This window comes from Magnolia sinica, chromosome 12 (genome assembly GCF_029962835.1).
Source record: "Magnolia sinica isolate HGM2019 chromosome 12, MsV1, whole genome shotgun sequence".
NCBI lineage: Eukaryota > Viridiplantae > Streptophyta > Magnoliopsida > Magnoliales > Magnoliaceae > Magnolia > Magnolia sinica.
Window position 1 is genome coordinate 73,447,356 of NC_080584.1, and position 24,338 is coordinate 73,471,693.

General features: G+C 40.6%; 1 long non-coding RNA gene and 1 pseudogene across 1 annotated transcript; both read right to left on the reverse strand.

The window, feature by feature from the left end:
• Window positions 1-207: 207 nt before the first annotated feature.
• LOC131220245 ((3S,6E)-nerolidol synthase 1, chloroplastic-like) lies at window positions 208-14,169 on the reverse strand (annotated as a pseudogene).
• A 5,785-nt stretch (window positions 14,170-19,954) lies between these two features.
• LOC131220641 (uncharacterized) lies at window positions 19,955-20,924 on the reverse strand. The gene is made up of 2 exons (XR_009158749.1): window positions 20,737-20,924; window positions 19,955-20,215 (listed from the first exon to the last, which is right to left on the reverse strand). It is a non-coding gene; the product is annotated as an uncharacterized LOC131220641 (long non-coding RNA).
• Between the last annotated feature and the right edge of the window lie 3,414 nt (window positions 20,925-24,338).

Genomic DNA, 24,338 nt, shown 5'->3' on the forward strand with positions numbered 1-24,338 from the left:
CACTTGGAGAGACAAAATTAACGCTTTTAAAAAGTGCAGTTATTTTTACGGGTATCATTGATATAATAAGACCATCCTACCAATGAGAAGTGTAATTTTACTAGTACCTTTTTTCATTGCAGTAATTCAATTAAAACATGGCACAGATACACGTGTTCACCCCCAATTTTTTTTATTTTTTATTTTTTATTTTATTATTTAAATAAAAAAAAAAAAAACCACATATTCGTGCATACATGTGGATACTCGTGGAGCTTGAGTGGTATAAGATCTTTTCTTTTCTTTTTTCCATGGGCTTCCTTAGAGATGCACTTTTTCTTTAAGCAATGAATTAATGTGTCCTCCAAGAGTTGGTGGCCGTTGATTTTGGTCATAACTGTACATAATTTTCACCATACGTGCACTGTTGAGTGAGGCTTCCTTGAAAGATGGAGAGAATGAGCTTGAGGAGATGAATTCCTTGTTGAGCTTCTTCCATTCCATGGAAATCATTAGCATGACATGTTCTCGCGCAATAGATGGAGATGTGATGCCATGCTCTTTTATGATGCATTCCACGTACGAGCCATTTTTTCCTTCTTGATTCTCATCCTATGGAGAGAGAGAGAGAGAGAGAGAGAGACGAATGGGTAAAAAATGGGTACGAGAGACTTATAAGGACATGTACTACACTCATTTCCCACCAATGATGTTCAATTCATCCATCATGTGCGTCCAAAAAACCCATTCAAAACAGTTGTATGGGATGTCCACTGTTGAAAACCTTATACATTTGGTGGGGATACTATTTAATATGCCATCTAATCCAGTCGTAAGTCACCCCATCAGGCTGAATTGACACCTAAAAATTTTTAATCGTTTCAAAAGTTAGGGCCACGCCACATGATTTCGGATAGTGTGACCCGCCAGAATTTTGGTTGACTTGGGTTTTTTACAGCCAAGAAGAATAAGAGGGGGAGCACATCATGGACATATTGTAATCTTACAAAAACATCAAGGTGGGACCCACACGCTAAGCTTATACCTGCACATGGAATCAGATGGTACATCTACAATGTTTGTGCAGTAAGCTTATTCTACATATGATGTATGCATGACATCTACTTCATGTATCATGTAAGCCCTCTTATCTTGTCTAGGGAGGAAAAAAATCTTACCCAAAATTTAGGTGGGGCACAGCAATTAAATCATGAAAAATTCAGTAGAAGGGACACACTCCGAAATGTTACGGTGGGCGGCTCCTCACCAATGGTGTGACCCACCTGTGTTTTGGATCGACCTGATGTGGGGACACGGCATGAAATTTAAAGGCACACCTTCTGACTGTGAGCCCTGAATCACGCCGGGCCACTGGCTTTCAGTAGTAGTAGAATAAGCTTATTCTGCAAGCATACAGAGGAACATGCCTCTGGAGAACTACAGTGGCCTTTATGTCACAAAAGCCAATATAGCAGCATGCGTTAGATCCTGTCCACTCATCAAGTAGCAGGCACCGCAACCATGCCCTGGTCCAAAAACCGGGTCAGAGAACTTACTGTCAGATGTCCAGGCATGCACAAGGAAAATAGACGGTTAAAATTTATGTCTAATAAGCCAACTATCCATATTCAACGAACGTGCACGGCCCATCTGATGAATCAACCAAAACCATTTTGCATGCCTTACAGTCAATGACCTGGATCTCACTGATGCACTACCATATGCCTAGGTGTCACAAAGCACATATGTAGATTTAAAATCTATGAAATGACAGCCACTGATGTTTGTAACTTGGCACTACCCAAATCGTCCCAGAGCCTTAGAATTGCTGCTGGAATGGATATGAGAATACCATCCACGCGTTCTTTACTCTCCTTTGTGATCCCATGGCCCAGGAGAAAAAATGCGTGGACCAAGACAATATGTACTCCTGTGCTAATCACTCCATTTCTCAAGTACTCATCGGCCTTTGGCATCTGTCCTGAGGCGAACCATTTTGCTTCTACCGGGAATGCCTTGCACAAGTCAGCCCACTGCATTCTGACGGATAGATGAAAGTTTCCAGGGCCTAGAAAACTTTGTATTTGTAAAAGAATAAGGAATAGAGATGGGCTAACACAGGCTACCCTACAAGTGTGGGCCCCACATCATTGATATTGGACTAAATCAATGACTAAAGCCTTCTTAATATATAATCAATATAAAATGATCATTTCCATAGTCCTTGATTGGAAGGTTGTCCAAAGGCGACTTAGATGGATGGCCATAAGATATGACAGCTTATATAATTTTGGCACCTTCATAAAAGTTGAAAATGGAAGGTGAACAGCAACAAGTAAACAATTATAAGGAGGGATAATCTCATCTCTTCCAATATCCCTTCCTTATCTTATTGAATTTGAAATTTAAAATTCATTTTTAAATTCAAATTTTAATTTGTGTAAAAATAATAATAATAATTAATGCCAAACTATACTTCCAAAAATTAATGGGGTAAAGGATTTTGGGGGAAACTTGTGTGCTCCCATCCACTAGTGATTGTCCAAAGGTGAACATCATGGGCCCTTTTCTAACATAAGATCATCCAATCAAAGTGACTTAGGCAATCAAAGGTGATCCTCGGCATGGTCCAAATCACCTTCACTCTTATAATAAATAAGGACCACCCATTTTCTTAGCCACCAATTGGAACATTGGTATTATTCTATCAAAGTACTTGCAATCAATACCCATATAAGTTTAAATGGAAGGTGAACAAACCTCTAGATTCCTGGTCACTGATGGGATGGGTAGGGTACACAAAGAACAAGTGCTAGTGAAAATATCAGTATGTTATATTCAATCTTGTTTGCCCCCACACTCATAGTAGAAAAAATAAATGGTTAGCAGCACATTTGGAACATCCGTGGGGTGGCCAATACGGCCACGATCTGTTTAGCAAGATGATTTATCCACGCCTATAAGCCGTCTATCTTCACAATTTTGGAGCCTATGGTGAGAGATAGTAGAAGGGTAGGCATTGGCCTAAAGCTAGGCTTCCACTCCTCCCTCTCGAATGCCGATGAGTGGGGGAAAGATATGGATCTTTCACCGTAATGACATTTCGATTTCTGTTATTGAGGTTACTAACCAAATGATCACAGTAGATATTTCTGTTGCTAATTAGGTGATTTCCCCTCGGATTTCATTTGTTTATGGTAAATGCTCACGTGGTAACAGGCGGCCGCTATGGAATTCCTTGGCTGCCCTCGCTTCAGCCTCTACTGGCCCGTAGATAGTGGGAGGAGACTTCAATGTAGTCCTTAACTCCTCGGAAAGGATCGGTTACAGGAACCCGGACCCAGAAAGCTCTCGGGAATTCAGGGCAGCTATCAATATTGTGGGGCTGATTGACGCTGGTTTTATAGGCAACTCTTACACCTGGTGTAATAACCATGCTAGTGCTTCTCAAGCCTGGGCCAGGCTCGATAGAGTCCTCTGTAATGACATCTAGCTACAATCTTTCCCAGGCTTCTTCGTCAAGCACCTCCCCAGAGTCAACTCAGATCATGCCCCTTTTCTTATGTCAACTCCTAGAGCTGCTCCGTCTGTCCCCAAACCTTTTCGCTTCCAACGGATGTGGCTGCTTTGTAACTCTTTCCCTAAAGTCGTTGAAGATGCTTGGGCTGGGGTTCTGTCTCCGCTTCCAATTGAGAATCTTTTGCTTAAGCTAAAAAGGGTGAGATGTCAGCTGAAAGTCTGGAATAGAGATGTCTATGGTAATGTCTTTCAAAATGTTGTTAAAGCGGAGCAAGAGCTTTGTAGGTTGGAATCTATCGCCCAAGGAGATTTGTCGGTCTTAGCGGTAGACATTGTCAAGGCTAAGCTCAAGCTATCTAACATGGAGCTGGCGGAAGAAATATTTTGGAAGCAGAAGTTCAGAATCTCCTGGCTTGAGGAGGGGGATAGAAACACAAAGTTTTTTCACCTTTCGGCTACGAAGAAGACGCGCAGACTAGGCATGCAGGAGATCCTTTTGACTGATGGTAGATCATTTCCGATCAGCCCGCCATTCAGCGTGAGGCCATGAGATTTCTGGAAGAGCTTCTGATGGCTGAAGGGTCTTCTTCGTCCCCTCGGAGCTTCTAACTCTCATCCCTTCCCTGGTGTCGGAAGACGATAACTCGATGCTTCTTCGTAGCCCCTCTCTGGAGGAAGTTAGAGCAGCAGTCCTCAAGATGCCTAAAGATGGTGTCCCTGGCCCGGATGGGCTATCTGCGGCTTTTTCCATGGGGTGTTGGTCCATCATCGGGAACGACGTCCACGCAGTGATAGTAGAATTTTTTGGAGGGGGGGCCTTACCTAGGGCCTTCACTTCCACGCTTGTTTGTCTTGTGCCCAAGAAGCCGGGGGCCAAATCCTTCACAGACTATAGATTGATAAACTTATGTAATGTTATTTATAAGATTTTTGCTAATGTCTTAGCTTCTAGGCTGTCATCCCTCTTGCCCAAGTTGATCTCCTTGGAGCAAGGGGCCTTTGTCAGAGGCTGCTATATTGCTGAGAATATAGCGATGGCCCAAGAGATTTTTCGAGACATCGAGAGAAAGGTCAGGGGAGGTAATATTGTTGTTAAACTTGACATGAAAAAAGCATATGACCGGGTTGAGTGGCATTTTCTGAAGCTTGTCCTTTTTAAGTTTGGTTTCAACTCAGGCTGGGTTCAACTGATGGAGACCTGTTGGTGCAACACTTGGTTTTCGATTTTGGTTAATGGGGTGAGTTGTGGGTTCTTCAAATCTACTCGTGGGCTCCGCCAGGGCGACCCCTTATCCCCAGCCTTTTCATCATTTCCTCCGTGGTGTTCAGCAAGGGTCTCGCCTACCTCTCTTCCTCGGGCCTATGCACCCCATTTAAGGTCAAAAGAGATTGCCAGTAGGTATCTCATCTTCTATACGCTGATGACACGATCCTTTTTCTCAATGGGGCCAAGAAATCTCTACTTGAAGTCAAGAGCTTCCTCTCCACATATTAGTCCACGTCAGGCCAAAAAATAAATTTGAGAAAGAGCTCTTTCTATTACTCAGCCAAGTTGTCCCAGTCCAGAGTCAGAAGTATCTCTGCCATCCTGGGGATTTCAAGAGCCGCTTCTACTCCAACTTATCTGGGGGGGTCCCAATTATCAAAGGAAAAGTCAAATGTAGCGCCTTCTTCCCTCTAATCGACAAGTGAACAGCGAGAATCAATGGCTGGAAAGCCCGCATCCTCTCCCAAGCTGAGTATCTCGCCTTAATATCCCATGTCCTTAGCGGGATCCCGATTCACACGTTGGCAGCTTCGCCAATTCCAAAAAAAGTTCTTTCTGTGGTTGAGAAGATGTTTGCTAATTTTTTTTTGGAGTTGCAAAGACAGGAGGCAGATGCTTCATTGGAAGAAATGGAGAGTTATCACCAGGACCAAGTCGGAGGGTGGCCTCGGCATCAGGAGATTAAGTGAGGTGATGCGCTCCCTTCACCTCAAGCTGGCTTGGGGCATCAAATACGAGTGGAAGGACAGCCTTTGGGGCTGCTTTATTTGCTCCAAATACATGTTGGATTCCTCTGTCGTTCCCTCTCCCTGCAGGTTTGCTCACGGCTCCCCCTCTAGAGGATTTTGCTGCGGCTATTCCCCATTTTGGATAATCATGTTTAGGTGTCAATTGGCAGCGGCTCCAGCAGTATGTGGAACAGTAACTGGACTGGCCTAGGTCCTTTGAGCTCCCTGCCCTCCATGACTACTTCAAGCCCTTTGAACAGATCCATTGTTGATTTCCTAGACTCCAACGGGCTGAAACGTGACACCCTAAACCCACTCCCTACCTGGTTGTGTGAATTCATAGTGCAAGGAGGTTTCTGCATTACTGATGGTGAAGATAGATCGGTTTGGCCGTTGGACCCCTCTTGAAAATTTTCGGTTAAAACTGCTTGGATCGTCACTTGTGACAGAGCCCCTTCTCTCCCCTGGCCAAAATTCATTTGGCACCATCTCATTCCGCCTAAGCTCTCCCTTCTGGTGTGGAAGCTTCTCAATCGCTCCTTGCCCATCGACGACCTCATCCAGAAGAAAGGGGTCTGCCTAGCCTCTAAATGTTCTTGCTGCCCGGACGGTGATCCGAACAGCCCCAACTCTGAGTCCTCTTCTTACCTCTTCATGGACGGTGCACTGGCTTCTCAACTTTGGTCTCAAGTGGCAGCCCTATTCGGGATTCCCATGTTTAGCCAATCTTCCATCCAAGACCGTCTTAATTGGTGGTGGCTCAAGCCTCTGCTGCGCTCCATCAGCTCTTTGTGCTTTTGGCTAGCCCTTGTCTTCTTGCTTTGCGAGATCTGGAAAGCCAGAAATGAAGCACGCTACGACAGCAGGCAGACCTCCTCTTCTGTCCTACTCTCCAGAGTGAAATGGTGGCTCTACATGCTATTTTCGAAGTTTGCAAATCCGTTGTCTCCAGCCGCTCAGGGCAGTACAACTGCCTCTCTCCCGATCCGATCTCCTCATCCCACTAGCGGTGCGTCAGTTATCAGATGGTCCAGGCCTAGCGACAGTTTCCTAAAGTTAAACATAGATGGCTCTGCCTTGTCTAATAAGGGTCCGGCTAGTGGGGGTGGGATCTATCATGATTAACAGGGGAATGTGGTCTTTGCCTTTGCTAACGGATATGGCAGTGCTTCCAACAACCTGGCAGAATTAAGGGTTGTCCATGACGGAGTCTCTATCTGCATCGAGAAGGGGTTGCACAACATTATTCTCGAATCGGACTATTTCTGGGTCGTGAATTAATGTCTTCAGGCAAGATACTCCCCGTCTTGGAAGTGGGCGTATTGGCTATCCAGGATTTTTTCCCTCCTCCTCAGAGGCTCCTTTCATATCGTCCACGCTTTCCAGGAAGCGAATCGTCCTGCCGACAGTTTGGCCAAGTAGTAGTAGCTCTCAAACCAACAAGTTCTTTCCTTCCCTCGCCTCCTTGCCTCGTGTCACGAGGGGCCTCATTCTCCTTGACAAGGTAGGCTTCGGGACCATCAGAGCGCATTCCTAGCAGCAGCTTGCCTCGCCCCAGGTCTTTTTTGGCTGCCTTCTGGTCCTTTTGGAGCCTCTTTCTTTGTCTTAGTTCTCATCTTTCTTTATAACACGATAGGAGCAGTCCGGAATCTTTTTGTTGGGACCCTCCAGAAATCTTGTATATTTCTCATATCAATGGAAATTGAGTTGGTTAAAAAAAAAAAAACAAACAAACAAACAAAAAACAAAAAAAAACAAAAAACAAAAAAAAAAACAAAAACAAAAAAAAAAAAAAAAAAAAAAAAGAGAAAAAGAAAGGTAAATTATTAGCACATAAGTGGGATCTTCATGAAAGTCGTTGTATATGGTAATTTACCGTTTTTCTCAATGAATGAATGGGATTCCAACCATGTTCCTTGAGTACCAGAAAACTGATATCATTGGTGATGTTGTAGAGGGCCATGAAGCATATCTGCATGTACCTTGGAAGCCGATCTACAGCTTAGACTTCCCACCTGTAAAAATGGTTAAACATAATTAAGATTACAAGGAAAAAAAAACTATATAAAAATACCAAAATACACAATTTAATTTGTTACGAGGAAGAAGAAATAGAATGTTCAGCACCTATCGATTGCCTCAGTGAAGAGGGTGAGTTCATCGAGCGTCCCATAAATATCGTAAATGTCATCGATTATATAGATAAGTGAAATGGGTTTTGTGAGCTCGATCCTATACTTTGAGAAATGAGGATTTTAGAGGATCGCCAAGGGCCACATGTACCATTTCATCGGTTAGTCCTCGCGAAACTTAGCTTTTGTGCCAGGCCTAGGTCTCTCCACCACCTAAAATGGCAAAGGAAAGCATCAGATTAGATTGTATAGCTCATAATAAAAAATACACAATTGATTCGATAAATGTAGCTTAATGGCTTACTTCGAAACCTCTCTGAACTCCCTTTGGTGCAATGATTGGACAGCATTGAAATCCAACTTTGCAAGTTCGTGTAAGAATCCAGTGGACCCATTCTCTCTGTTGGGTTTGTATCCCAACTACTTGCCGATGTGTAGCTGCAGCCACCGTAGAATAAAAAACTGAAAAGAGAAAGATATGAACTGCTGTTGTATTTTCTTATGAATAGAAAACGAATTACATTGCTGCCTTTATAGGCTTTCTTATACTATGAAATTACTAATTTATCCCTGTCTAGATTCATCCTAGGGGCATCTAAAGAAAGAAAAAATCCAAAGGAAAAATCTACTGTTTATCTTCTCCAACTAATATTCTAAACTTAGAAAAATCTCACAGCTAAAAAAATCTTACAGCTAGCATGCACAGCTAGTACACGCACCCTTCACACGGTTTTAGATTTGCAAAATCCTCCACCATATCCAACACTCCCCTTCAAACCAAAACCGGCTTCATTCCGAGCATCATTCTTAGTCGTTTGAATGCATCTGTCGGCAATGCCTTTGTGAACTTATCCGCCACCTGTTCCGTAGTATGACAATACTCTAATTTCATCGTTTTCTGCTTCACATGATCTCTCAGAAAATGGTATCGGGTATCAATGTGTTTGCTTCTTCCATGCTGCACCGGATTTTTGGCTAGCTCGATTGCCGACTTGTTATCCACATATATGACTGTGGATTCTTCCTGCAGATGTTTCAGCTCCTTTAGCAGATTTCTCAACCAAATTCCTTCACAGACGGTGGACGATGCTGCCATGTACTCTGCTTCACATGTGGACAGGGTGACCACACTCTGCTTCTTCGAATTTCATGTGAATGCTGTCGACCCAAGATAGAAAACATAGCCTGTGGTGCTTTTTCTTTCATCTTGATCACCACCCCAATCACTATCAGAGTATCCATACAACATTGCATCATCATTGTACGGATAAAAAAGACCAAACTCAATAGTCCCTTTGATATACCTCAATACTCGTTTTGCAGCTAGCCAGTGTGACTCTTTTGGGGCTTCCATATACCGGCTTAGAAGCCCAACACTGTAGACTATATCTGGCCTAGTGATTGTGAGGTACCTTAAGCTTCCGATTAGCCTCTTGAATAGGGTTGAGTCGACATTTCTTCCTTCTCCATCTTTCGTGAGCTTCAGGCCTGTTGTAACAGGTGTATTTACGGCTTTATAGTCGACCATCTGAAACTTCTCAAGAAGTTCCTTTGTGTACTTCTTCTGGGATATGTGAATGCCGCCGACTTGTTGCTTCACCTCAATGCCCAAGAAGAAAGACACCAATCCACCATTAGTCATCTCGAACTCTTTGAACATAGCCTGCTTGAATTCTTCAAACATCGCCTGACTGCTCCCAGTGAACAGCAGATCATGAACATATAAACAAGCGATAAGCATATCACCACGGGCATTCTTCTTTGTGTAGACAGCATGCTCATATGGACATTTGACGAAACCATTTTCTTGAAGATAACTGTCAATCCGTGCATTCCAAGCACGAGGAGCTTGCTTCAACCCATATAGGGCTTTCTTCAGCCGATACACCTTGTGTTCCTCCCCTTGCATGACAAAGCCTTCAGGCTGGTCAACGTATACTTCTTCTTCAAGTACCCCATTTAAGAATGCAGATTTCACATCCAGTTGGTAAATCATCTAACTGTGATGAGCTGCAAGGGAGATTATCATTCTTACAGTGTCAAGGCGAGCAACTGGGGCGAAAACTTCTTCATAGTCTACGCCATATTTCTATTTGTAACCTTTTGCTACGAGCCTTGCTTTATATCGTTCGATCTTACCATCAGCATTCCGCTTGATTTTGTACACCCATTTGAGACCAATGGTCTTCTGGCTTTTGGGGAGTGAGGTCAACACCCATGTTCGATTCTTCTCGATGGCATGAATCTCTTCTTCCATAGCCTTTCTCCAACATTCTTCATTCACAGCCTCCTCGAATGTGAGAGGCTCATAGTCCGCATACAGGCAGAGTAAATTTACTTCCTCAGTTTCTGCATAGACGTCGTTGAGGATTCTCATTTTAATAGGAGCCAAGGGTGAAGAAGAATCGGATGAAGATGTGCTGGATGAATTCTTATTTGATGAAGTACTTCCAGGAGAGATGGAGCGTACTCCTGAACTTCGGCGATTCGAAGAGGGTGATGTCTACTCTTGAATCTCAGGTCTCTCTTCTTCGTATTCTTCGACCTCGACCTGCTTTTCTTTAGCCGAGTTTCCCTCATTCCATTTTCATGCTTCTTCCTCACAAAATACCACATCTCTACTCACCACCAGCTTATTGGTTAGTGGGTTGTAGAGCTTGTATGCCTTTGACTCTTCGCTGTAACCGATGAAGATGCATTTCTCGCCACGATCATCAAGTTTTTTCCTTCTCACTTCTGGAACTTGAGCGTAGGCGACACACCCAAAGATCTTAAGGTGCGCCATGCTCGGCTTGTATCCACTCTATGCTTCTTGCGGTGTCTTGAATCTAACACTTTTGGTCGGACACCTATTAAGCAGATAGGCAGTACATGCAACTGCCTCTGCCCAAAAATTCTTTGGCAGACTTTTCTCCTTTAGCATGGTCCTCGTCATGTCGAGGATGGTGCGGTTCTTCCGTTCTGCAATTCCATTTTGTTGTGGCGTGTATGCTGCAGTGTGTTGTTGCTTAATGCCATGTTCCCTGCAATATTCTCGAAAAACATTTGAGGTGTACTCCCCACCTCTGTCAGATCGGAGAGTTTTGATTTTAAGACCACTTTCTTTTTCAACAAGGGCCTTAAAATTTTTAAAAATAGTAAAAGCAGCAGACTTCTCTTTAATTACATACACCCACAATTTTCTACTGAAATCGTCAATGAAGGTAATAAAGTATTTATTACCTCCAAGAGAGATTGGCTCTAATGGTCCACAGATGTCAGTGTAAACCAACTGCAACGGTTCTCTTGCTCTTCGGGATACTCCACTCGGAAAGGAGTTTCTTTGTTGTTTCCCAAGTGTGCATGTCTCACACACATGTTCTGGAGCTTCAATGGTAGGCAGGCCATGCACCATGCTTGATGAGGACAGAAGTTTCAAGCCACTGAAGTTTAGATGGCCAAAGCGAAGATGCCACGTCCAGGAATTATTCTTTGCTTTCCCATAAAAACACTTCTCAAGCATTGTGTTTATATGGAGAGGAAACATACGATTCTTCGCCATCTGGACTTTTACAATCAAACGTCCATGGATATCTCTTATGGAAAGAGAAGAGTTCTCCATATGTATGACATACCCTTTTTCGAGGAGTTGTCTGAGACTCAGTATGTTACTTTTCATGTTGGGCACGTAGTACACATTAGAGATATAGTTTGGAACAATATTCTTCTGAAAGATTTTGATTTTGCCTTTACCTTTCACTGGCGTTTTTGATGTGTCTCCAAACGTTACATCGCCATGAACTCCTTCTGTGAGTTCCACAAAGAGTTTCTTGTCGCTGCACATGTGATTACTTGCACCCGTGTCGAGATACCATACATCCTGCTAATCACTACTTTTCTCTTGTGCAAGGAGAAGTGTGGAGCTTTCTTGTTCATGGCCTGATGCTTCAGCATAGTTGGATAACTCGTCTTGAGTTACCGGCTTGCTCCAGCAATCAGATGCATAGTGGCCAAGCTTGTTGCAATTATAGCATTGGATGTTCTTTGAACTTCCCCGTCCACGCATAGATCTACCTCTACCATTTTCTCTTCCACGGAAATTGGTATTCTTCTGTTGGTTTTGGCCATGACTTTGTTGGTATCCGCGCCCTCTGCCTCTTACGCGATTGTTAGTAAAACGTCCACCACGTTGTGAACTTCCATGTCCACCATTGTTATCATTCATAGTCAATCTTGACTCCAAAGCTTGTTCCATCGGCATGGAACTGGCATTCTTCTGCATTCGTTGCTCATGAACTTGCAATGATCCCATCAACTCCTCAATGGAGAGTTTCTCAATATCTTTTGATTCTTCAATTGCCACAACCACATGCTCAAACTTGGTTGTGAGGGATCGAAGTATCTTTTTAATAACTCGGACATCTTCAATCTTTTCACCATTTCTTTTCAAATTATTGACAGTTACAAGAAAACGCGAAAAATAATCAGTAACATTCTCACCTTCCTTCATGTGAGTCGCTTCAAACTCGGCTCTTAATGTTTGAAGGCAAACCCGCTTCACTCGATCTACACCCTTGAAGTTGGTGCCAAGGGTATCCCATGCTTGCTTGCTTGATGTTGCTTCGGCAATCTTTTCGAAGGTGGATTCATCCAACCCTTGATAGAGGAGAAATAAAGCCTTATTGTCTCTCTTCCTTTGATTTTTGAGCGCAGTCTTTTCTTCGTTGGTGAAGGCGGTTTCTTCTTCCATAGTAGGTTCTTCATACCCATCGGTGATGATCTCCCATAGTTCTTGCGACCCGAACAATGCATTCATTTGGATGCACCATTTTTCATAGTTGTCCTTTGACAACTTAGGAACTTGCGGCTAGATTGTGCTAGCCATCTTTTTCTATTTCTTTTTTTTTTAAAGGATGGACTAGAAGAAGAGATTTTGTTTTTTTTTTTTTTTTTTGTGCTGAAATCTGATTTTTTGAAATTTTTTTTTTCAATCTCTGATTTTTTTGAAACAGATTGTTTGCTGCAATCTGATTTTTGAAAAAACAGATTTTTCGAAATCTGATTTTTTTTTTAAAACAAATTTTTCTGCTCTGCTGCAATCTGATTTTTGAAAACAGATTTTTTTTGAAATCTGATTTTTTAAAAAACAGATTTGCAAACCTCCTTCTCACGGCTTTTGAAAAACAGGTGTTGAAAAAACAGCTTTAGGATCTGATTTTGAAAACAGATTTTTTTGAAAAACCAGGGAGTGCAACGGGCAGCAAGACCTCTTTCTCACGGCTGCAATTTGATTTTTGGAAACAGGGAGTACAGTAGGACCTGCCTTTTGCTGATGAGGGCCAATGATCGAATGCTGCTCTGATACCACTTTGTTGGGTTTGTATCCCAACTACTTGCCAATGTGTGGCTGCAGCCACCGTAGAATAAAAAACTGAAAAGAGAAAGATATGAACTGCTGCTGTATTTTCTTATGAATAGAAAACGAATTACATTGCTGCCTTTATAGGCTTTCTTATACTATGAAATTTCTAATTTATCCCTGTCTAGATTCATCCTAGGGGCATCTAAAGAAAGAAAAAATCCAAAGGAAAAATCTACTATTTATCTTCTCCAACTAATATTCTAAACTTAGAAAAATCTCACAGCTAAAAAAATCTTACAGCTAGCATGCACAGCTAGCACACGCACCCTTCACATGGTTTTGGATTTGCAAAATCCTCCACCGTATCCAACACTCTCCATGTCGATGATTGAGGTAATTTTTGGTATTGAACCTTGGCAAGCTCATGTGGATGGGATTCTGTAAGGTGTGGCCCACGACTCCCGCAAGACCTGGTTCCATTGAGGTCATCGCAGCCTTGAGCTGTTTGCTAGTGAAATCAGAAGCTTGGTCGAGGATGTTTTCTCCTTCCATTCCGAGACATGAAGCTTCATATAAACCCAACATTCCTCTTATATCTTTGCTTAATTGTGGTTTAAATCTCCCTTCACAATCTCTAAACTTGTTGAATATGTCTGTTCCATGCATGCATTAGGGTCAGCAAATTCTGTGTGGGGAGATTCTATTTGGATGTCTAATCAAATCGAATTGCAATTGTTCAAATAAATAAAGAGAAAATTACCAGAGTGGTGTTAGTCCATGCAACATTCACAATAAGGTGCATGCGTTTGTAGTGGAATTTGAAATTTACATTCATATTTCCACTATAATGAATTGAACAATTGCAATTTGGTTCAATTAAGCATCCAAACACATCGCAACATAAAAATGACAATATCAGAATGTGACTCACCTGGTGACACATAGTATCCATGTTGTCGCAACAAGCGGAAGCAAAGCGTAGTGTCATACAAGCCATTGTTGGCGTGACCAATACCGGCTCCACCAAGGTTCATATACAGGTGACTAAGAATTTCTTCAATTTCTTGTTGGAAGTGGTAATCGATGCCGAGGCATTGTAAGCCGTCGATCATCATCATACATTGTAATGGATCATATAGACCGTGGAGCATATGCCGGACTTCCTTGAGTTTCTCCATTCGTTCAAGGTGAAAGTAGTCCTACATAAGAAAAACATGGTAGAACATGAATGGTAAGTTATATTTTTCTTTGAAAAACAAAACAAAACCATTTGGAAGAGTAGTAATCTTCTTGCCATGTTAGCATCAAATGGTTTGGAACACGGCATGGAGACCAGGTTGTGCTCTTCGGCGATGATCGGATGGTGGCCAGCAGAGACATATGGTATCATGTTTTTCTTTGTTCTAAGCTCATGGCATTTGTGTTGAGTGATGGGAGCGATGGGGGATCCATGAGAGAAGGCCATGGAGATAGTTAAAATCCTACTTTATCAAGCACTTTTCTATAAAAGGAGGGAGATATTTGATTTTGTAGAAGCTGTAAGCTCCTTTATGTAGAGAAAATCAACCACAGATGGTGGGCCACAACCAATGGGTATGTGACGAATTTTGCCCGAAAAAACAAAGAAAAGAAAGGCATTCAGGTAGTCCGCGGACTATTAAAGTGTGGAAAAATAATCCTCTTTGTGGGTAATGTGAGTATGTATCCGGATTATCGGACGCATTCGAGAGATGGGTCCCACCGTAAATAGGCCATGGACAAAGTGAGAGTTGTCACACTGCATCCTAGCCCATGCGCGGATAGAAGGCTAGTGTTTTACATTTAAGTTTGTCTTTTTAAAGATTATGGTTATCTTTATCGGATGAAGAAATAGTAGTGTGCATGGCCAATCCATACTGGTTCCTACCTTTTGAAATTATTCTCCCATTAATCCACACAATCCAACTGGTGGACTAAGATTTTTGCTTTGCTAGTCCTGAGGACCACCAGAACTTTTTCCACAGTCTGGTATAACATAAGAGCAAGGAAGGAGACTTCCGGTCGAGTCAGACCGAGTTAGGACTGACCCAACTCTATCCGGCTTTGAAATAGACCCGGAGTCTTGCATGCCTGACCAGATCCGAATCCATGGTCTGGCCTTGCCTAGTCCGGACTGAGTCCGACCAGTAGCTGCTCAACATTTTTGGAGGCCTTAGGCAAGTCATAAAAATGAGGCTTAGAATTTAATTTTTTGAGAACTTAATTAGCAATAAAGCAGGTAGTTGTGGTCCTAGGTTTTAGAAGAAGAATTTATTGGGAAGGATGCTAATATTTTGAAAAGATATGATAGAGTTAGACTGCTATTATTGATAGTGCTAGTTTCTAGGATTTGTTTTTTATTTTCAATTTCCAATTTATAAACTAATTTTTAGATGTTTCTATTATGTAGGCCTTTTAATAAGTTTTATTTTAAAAATTTTAAGCTTTTTTTCTTCTTCTTAATTTTAATTTTGCTATAATATAGGATCTTCGTAATTAAGAAATTTTAATTTTGCTATAATATAGAACCTTCATAATTAGGGGGGCTTAGGCAATTGCCTCATCTACCTACCCCTTTGAGCTACCCCTGGGTCCGACCCGGTGAGAGGTAATGACTCTAGTTGAGTCAGCACTAAGTTAGGTTAGGGGCAGCATGGATCCAAGGGTATCAATCACAATATATATATATATATATATATATATATATATATATATAGTCATGCATACCTTTGCACACGTGTCATGGGCATCTAATCCGAATGGTCCATATGATGCAGAATCCCATGAAACATCAAGAGGTAAATTTTCACCCTGATATAAAATTCTGGTGGACCAGAGTAAAGAAAATACAAATCAAGGGAATAACTTGTTTACATCTTTCATGGTCCAACAAAGGTTTGGATCAAAGTAAAAGATTGGGCCTAGGGAGTCATATGGACCATTCAGATTTTAGAGTCACATCATATATATATATATATATATATATATATATATATATATATATATATATATATATATATATATATATATATATAACACATCGAGTCGAGTTTGAGCGAGTCGGACGTGTCGAGTCATCCCATGCCCAGTTCTAGAAGTACATATTTGGGGCTGGGCAGTTCCACACATGTGTTTAAGTTTGAACCAGTTGTACCAGTCAAGTCGTCCTATGCCCTGCTCTAGAAGAAGTATATATTTGTGGTCGGGCACTTCCGCACATGTGCGTAATCATCAGAACTAGGCATCCTGTGGGCCTAGTATTTGATTGGTCCCTGCACAATTTCACTATAATTGGATTATTTCATCCATCTAATAAATGAGCCTTTACAACTCTATTAATGGACTACCTGGGTACTTACACGTGTGTAGTTAATAAACTGATTTTTGTACCATGGCCCACTTGCCTGTCTATAGCTAGGAAAGAACAAGGACTTCGAGAGGCCACCATGATATATGGGTTTTATCCACACCCTTCATCCATCTTTGGCAAATCATTTTAGGATACAAACTCAAAAATTGAGTCAGTTCCAATGCACAAGTGGATCACACAGTGGGGATTAAAACCTACCAGTAGGCCCTAGGAAGGTTTCAATAGTGGTTGTAATTATCTATGCTATTTCCCGTGGTGTGGTCCACTACAGCAACGCTCCAGAATCAGCTAAAAGCAATCTAGCAGTTAGATGGTTACGATCTTCTAATCTCTGAATTCCTTATGCACGATTATCATTTACATGTTGGGCCTCCTGGATCAACGACCTGAACGAGGAAGCATGGCCCACACTCATGAGCCTAGAAGAATGAAAACCTGGGACGCGGATTAGCCACTCACGGCTTCGGTAGATATCTTGCTACTGAAGTTATGACGTAACTAAGTTCTATAAGCCCCGCTTGGATGTATGTGTTGTATCCGTACTATCCTTCCATACACCCAGATCCATAGCTTAAGTGGAAGACTGAGTGAAAGATACCTCACAAGATACCTCGCTTCAACAGTGAGGTCGTAGGGCTTGTTTGACTTTTATTGTTTCACCTGGAAAGGTAAATACCTTAAAAATGGATGATTATTACCGTTTCACCTGTTGCAATATTCAACGGAATTTCAGTCTTGGAAACCAGTTCAAAGAAAGTAGTTTAAATTTTTGGACCCCATTTTGATGTATATGATATATTTGTTTCGTCCATCCATTTTATCACAACGTTTTGAGATATGAGATAAAAATGAGGTAGATCCAACACTCAAATGGCCCATACCCAAAGAAGCAGTGGCCCCAAGAAGTTTTTAATGGTAAGTATTTGATTCACATTTTTCTATGGCGTGGTCCACTTGAGCTTTGGATATGTCATATTTTTTGGCTTATATCATAAATTCATCTGACATAATGGATGAACGGTGTAGATATATGATATGCATCATGGTGGGACCTACAAATATTTTACAGTATTTGTCGTTTTTACACCGAAAAAGTAGGCCGTCAAATCAATTATGGTGAAGAGTAGTGCGGCAATTACGGAGGAAAATATTTATTACCATTCATGGGGGCATTTCCCAAGGAATTGGAAAATCAAACACGCCCTTTCGCCCATGGTATTGGTATTGGTATTGGGAAGGATTAGGTGGGATGGGATTTAAAAAGTGTAATTATTACATATGTAATTGTTCTTGTTACCATCACTACAAGAAAAATGACCTTTACCGGCGGCCGAAACCGCCCCTAAAAGTCTAAAAACCCGCTGGTATAATAATTACCGGCGGTCGGGCACGTGCCACTAAAAAAAGGGCTATGCTGTATCTTTTACCGGCGGTCTCTAATTTTTAGCGGCGTTCTTAACAGCCGCCGCCATAGTCCAGTTTAGCGGCGTTTACTATACTTTAGCTGCCGCTAAAAGCTATAAAAGCGCCCATAAAAGCTATAAAAGCGCCGCTAAAAACTCCACAAAGCGTCGGTAAAAATTGTATAACCGCCGGTTAAAAGCGATAAAAAACGCCGCTAAAAACTATAAAAACACTGTTGAAGTGATAAGAAACGTATGTAAATTTTGTTAGAAACGCCACTAAAGGTACTAAAAATGCCAAAAAAAATGTAACAAGTGCTGCTATAAGATTAGAGAAATGCCGCTAAAAAAAACACCACTAAAGTACCGATAATAGATATTACTCTTGCTTCTTTACTAATCCTTTCACACAAATTCCTGTTGATTCTGACTAATCCTTTCCTATAATTGCTGTCCTTTCACACAAATTCCTGTTGATTCTAACTGATCCTCTCCTATAGTTGCTGTCCTACAATCAAATCTCCATCAATCTAACTATCAAATTTCTATCTGCATAACTATCAAAAACCTATGATTGAATGACGAGAATTTGAATTACCCAATAATCTAACATTCATGAAGACAACAATTAGCACAATATCAACAAAACAATTAATGGTCTATTTAAAGTTTTTAAAACAAACTATAAATGTCTTCCTTTCCTAGCCACATCTTCTGGCAAATGTCTACAACACCAACCTCACTGGCCATGATCACGTGTCCACTATGTGTGATGTAGGCCCTTTTCTTGCAATGAGCCTAAATTCCTCCCTGAGAAGTTTCCCTGCATTGGGCTGAGAAGCATATAGCTGATTCGGTAAGTGGCACAACATTGAGATTATACTGCTTGGAGCTGTAGAGTGCTGCAGAACCAAGCCCTCTATTTGTTGAAGACTTGAACCTTTATAAACAATCAAGGCCTATGATAAACAAGAAAATAAAAGGACAATCAGCTTCACAAGTCACCTCTATAGTTGGGAAAGTGTCACAGTAAAAAAAAAAAAATTGTCATTGTATCAATTGGAACTTTTCTTCTCTTTTCTTTCTTTTTTCATTTCCTTTTTTCTTAATGATTTGCTTTCAATCGGAACTTCAATCACATTAATAAATTGTCATTGTATCAAACTATATGGTGCTACAAGGCTTACAAGCACCACAATACAACCCCTACTCAATTGTTTGCTGGCAGGTATTGCATATCATAAGCAACAAAGGAAACAAAAATTAGCCTTGTAAAAGAAAACCAGTAAGAAAAGCACACCAAGTATGAAAAAGTTTAGAAAGAAAAAGCAAACAAAAGTCATCACCTGATATTCTTGAAGTGGATTTCGTTGCAAGTTAGGCATGTACAAGAAGCATCCAAAACCTGAAGAAATAAGAAAACTCAACAGTCAGAATGTAGATGATAAATATGATTGATTCAGTTCATTCATATTCGTAAGATTCCATTAATTTACCTTAGGGCCCGTTTGGCCGGTCGGATTGGAAGGGATTGGAAGTTAAATCCCGGGATTGGCCGAGCGTGCTAAACGGAGTCGGTAATCTGATCCCAATCCCATGGATCTTAAGACAATCCACTGACAACACCATCATTACCTTTAAATCCCATCAAATCCACCCTAATCCGTTCAAATTTGCCTGGGACATGTTCGGTTCGTGGGATTGGAAGGGATGGGAAGGTTTAATCCCCAGATTGGCTAGGCGTGCCAAATTGACTGGATATAGCAATCCAGGGATATAGCAATCCCATGGATCTCAAGACAATCCACTGACAACACCATCATTACCTAGAAATCCATATCATCCATCCTAATACCATTCAATCCCTTCCAATCCACCCGGCCAAACGGGCCCTTAGATACTCTAACAAGACCATGATAGAGGTGGTAATAATGGACAATATAGATTTTTCACTCACACAAGATAAGGTCCTAGATAGGAATTTTGGCAACCAAGAAAAAAAAGATCCTTGAAGCAGACCCTAAGAAGCTGGGACAAGATACTTCTCTTCTACCAAGTCTATCCAACAAAGAAAAATAAACAAGGAGCAACCCGTAGTTTCTAAATACTAAGTAAATTCCTAGCATTTCAATAGCAAAAGGGAACGAACCAAAATCGCAACTTGCTATGAGAAACTAATGAAAAACAAACAAAAAACAACAATAAGGCCACTGAATCCTAGCTTTTTGTAACATAAGATGCCTTAAAATGTAACTGAAAGGAAAACAAACACAATCTAATTCTCAGGCAATATCCGACCAAAACTTAGATATAACTAACTCTGCATGGTCCTGCAACCCCATTTAGAAAAAAAATAAAAAATCGCAAAGAGAGATGAAATGCCGACCTTCTGCTTATTGAGCCTTTCATTCTCTTCTTCCAGACGTGAAACCTTGTTCTCCAACTTGTTCATGTATGCCTGCCACAATGAGGAATAAATTCTCAGTCTTAAAAAAAACAGAAAATGGAAGTAACTGATGTGCAAAATGCAAAGTGCACTACATTTTTTAATGGGTGCATGGTTGTATGATGAAATCCATGTTTTTATGTGTGTATATGCATGCATGAATGGATGGAGTATGGATGGATGGATGTATGCTTGCACGGATAGATGGATGAGGTGTGTTTATGAATGTGTGTATGCACGCATCATGATGGATGGATGGATCCACGATTTTCTCCATGTTTCCCTGAGTCAACGATATGTGCTTTTAGGCCCCATTAAGGGAAAATTTATTATTCCTAAATATGCAAACATGCATCTTAATATTTAGTTAGAACAAAATCTAGGCTTGTTTTTTGAAAGGTCAAAAGATATTAGTACCTAGATGCATGGTGCAAAAACAATTGTCTCACTGGCACTCATTTGATTTGATGCACTAGGGCTGATGATATATTTTGACTACTCAAAATGGCTGGAAAAGATTAGGGCCAAATTACCTTGTTGGACCGTGCATGTGCAACAGAAAACTGAGATTGGTTGTTGATGACAGGGAATGAAGAATCGCCAATGCAATCCTTGTTCTAAGACAAATAAGAAACTTAAGTATCATGCAGTCCATGTAGATTCACAAACTGTTAAAAGAAAGCCAGTTATTGGCCAGTGTTAGGACTTACTCTTTCATACACATATAAGTTTCCATCGGCATGAGCAACGACAAAAGTGCCTTCACTTTCAAGAACCCATGCGATGTTGGTGCATCGACTGTGGAAAATAACATTTACAGCTTTAGGCTAACAAGCACATGAGATCTTCTATAGGAACAAACAAGCATCAAGTCATCTAAGAAATTGCATATAATAAACAGAACCAACAAGGGATATGACCATTAACATGTTGAAAGAAGTTATAACCTAATACAATATTATAATGCTTGCAATCTACTTTTCTTTGCCTGGCTATGTAAAGAAGACATTTTATCTTTTAAAAACCAAAGAAGATTCAGCTTTCATTAAAAATAAATAAAAATCTCTTCCTTTACTTTTCCTTTCTTTCTTTCTTTTTCCTTTTTTTTCCCCATCTTTTAAAGATAACCAAAGCTTTATAAAGAGAGAGAAAATGGTGAGAACAAAACAACATTAAGGGAGAGGCAACAAGGAATCCACGGTGAGTGACCTTCTCACTGCTTCCTCTTTCGCATGAGTATTAGCAACCTTTTTTGTATCCATTTGAAAATTATTTCTGCAACTACTCCTTGAATGCAGCAGCAACTCACAATAAGAATTAAGCATTGAGATGAAGATGCGCATTGCACACACACGCACATGTGAGCATCCACTGTCATCAAATTTCCCCTTCATAGAGAAGGGTTGTATTATTTTTGTGAGGACGTACACTTCAGATGTAAGCAGTTACTGTTCAAGCATGTCAATACTAATAATGTGAGCTTTTTCTAATGGAAAAACATGTTGAAGGGTCGATGAGAAAAAGTTTGCGCATTCTCCTAGTGCCTGTTGATGAAGCAGAGGTGTAGGTTCCACCCCCAACTATTGTCGATGAGAAAATGGTGGATTCCAACAAGCAATCCTTACACTTTTCTAGAATTTGGATTCTTGGCAGAAGAAACTAGGTGAGCATTGTGAGAGGAACATGAGATTTCCACTTATTCCCCAAACAAGAACTCAAAATTGGAATCCATCTTTCAATAATTCTCTTGAAAATCATCATTGGATGATTATTGTTTTTTTTTTTTCCCTTTCTTTCGCCTTGGATTTCACAAGTCCTTCGTGTAATCCATGGAGATGCAAAATCATGTAACCATTTAAAAGTTTGCACCAATGGGTTGGTTTAGCTAATGACCTGCTTCTTCTTTTTCAGCGACTCCTCTGCAGCAGCAATCTTATCTGCACACGCTTTTCAAGAACAGATAGCATGCTCTTTTCTCTCTTCCCTGAAAACCAATGCAGTCTCGCATATCAATTAACAGTACTTTTTGTGTAAAGTAAATTTCTAAAATTGTGATGATTCCTAGCATTCACAGTTGAAAAGTAGCCATCAGTCACATGGCAGCAACGTTGCTTTCCAGTTGAACTTGAAAGGAATATTGCTGTCATTTGGAGCTCAGGTCATGAATGATGAGGGAATTAAGATTTGGTTATTTCCAAATTATTAGACTAACAATTGCAGAGCTTTGCTAAGAAAACACGCATGTGCAATAAAGCTCATCTACATGCCACAAATGTGCCAACATGGCACATGGATGCAAAATCCAATCCATCCATTAGGTTGGTCCAACCCTGTACATGTTTTCCCAAAAAATACACTGGTCCACTAAATACATAGGCCGCAAGATATATTGGGGCCTATGCCAAGATTGGAAATAGGTGGATGTGTTAGAGAACCTCAGCTAAGATTTTCAGAGCTGTAGATTTGTTTGGATCTTGGATCTATCATGCCATGCTGACACATGACCTTTATTACAACAGAGACCAAGAACCACGCAGGTTAGGATGGGTGAGTTGGTACAAGTTGAAGGCTCTAAAAGGGCAAGAGGAAGGCTCAAAAGGAGGTGGATGGAGGTAGCAAGAAAAGTCTTGATGATCTACAGTCTAACTGAAGGACTAGCCCTTGAATGGAATGGTGGAACAAGATTCATGTAGTTGATCCCAATTACTTGGGGTAAGGCTTAGATGATGATAATGATAATTGCAGGAGTTACCGAAAAGGAACTCATGAGATATTTTTTGTTTCAAAATTACTGGTATGGCATTTCCATAAGTGGATTTGCATAAGGGCTGCATCATATTGAAAGATTAAGACCTCCATGGCAAGACTGCTCCTTGTCAAGGGACACATAGTTCCGTTTCCAAGGAGGGGCTCAAAGGCTTGATATAAGCAACAAACAATGAAAACAAGGAAAATGAGAAATGAATATGTGTTAAGGATTTGGAATAAAAGAGCAACGATCCCCACTTTCATAAATAAGGCAGATTTCTCTTGTTTTGAGATTGTTTTTTGAAGCCAAACTACAGTGTTTGATCTATTAATACTTTGTAAGTACTAGCTTCTTGAGTTTATTACTTTGATTATCAAGCACTGCAATCTCGTTCCAGCAGTGGCGGTAGTGCGGAATATGTAACAGTTAAATATCTCCATTAGCATTCTCTTGTAAGAAAAAACAAATAAATTTGTCTAAAGTTGGTTAAAACAGATGGAAGAATACCATGTGCAACTGATGGAAAAAAAATAATCCATCTAAAATTGTTGAAGAAAGAAGTTAAACATAATGATCAAGATGGAACTCTTAGATCAGCTTATAAAAACTTAAGCTCCCACTGCTGTGAGTGATGGTTTCCCAGTCTGGTTCAGTGTCAGCTTATAAAAATTTAAAAGCCTGCAAGTGTGCTTGCAACATTCAACCTTCAAGCATTGCACATGCAACTACGAAAAAGTGTACACACACCATAGCCTACATTTGTTACCATACATTTGGCATGTCACTAAAATTTCTACAAATACAAAACAAAACAAAACAAAACAAAAAAGCAGCAGTATATTTGTTGATTTTTGAATATGTTGCACCTGATAGCCATTTTATTCAGCCTTCAGCTGACCGACCTATCTCAATTTGAATAGTATTATGTAGATCAGAGAGCCATTTTATGTATAAAATATATACAAACTAAGTACGCATGTGCATAAATATTAATGGGCACTATTACCAAATTAATATAAAGTATAGAATATTGTCTGGTTGTACATGCATGTTATGTTATGTTATGAGTGAGTGAGAGAGAGAGAGAGAGAGAGAGAGAGAGAGAGAGAGAGAGACATAGATGCATGATATGCGCATGTAAAGAAAATAGCGTTCATCAATGAATATTGCATGGTATTTACTGGATGTGAGGTTTGGAGCATATCCTTTTGGACGTACTCCTAAAGTTGGAGATCCGATCTTCTGAAATCATTCATAAATTCTTGTGATGGGCGTTGATTGTGTAGTGTTAGTCAAGAAGAGCCAAAGGGATTTACGTTCCATGCACCCAACGTGTGAAGGCAAGTAACTAATTATGCCAGAGACCCAGCAATCAAACTATCAAAG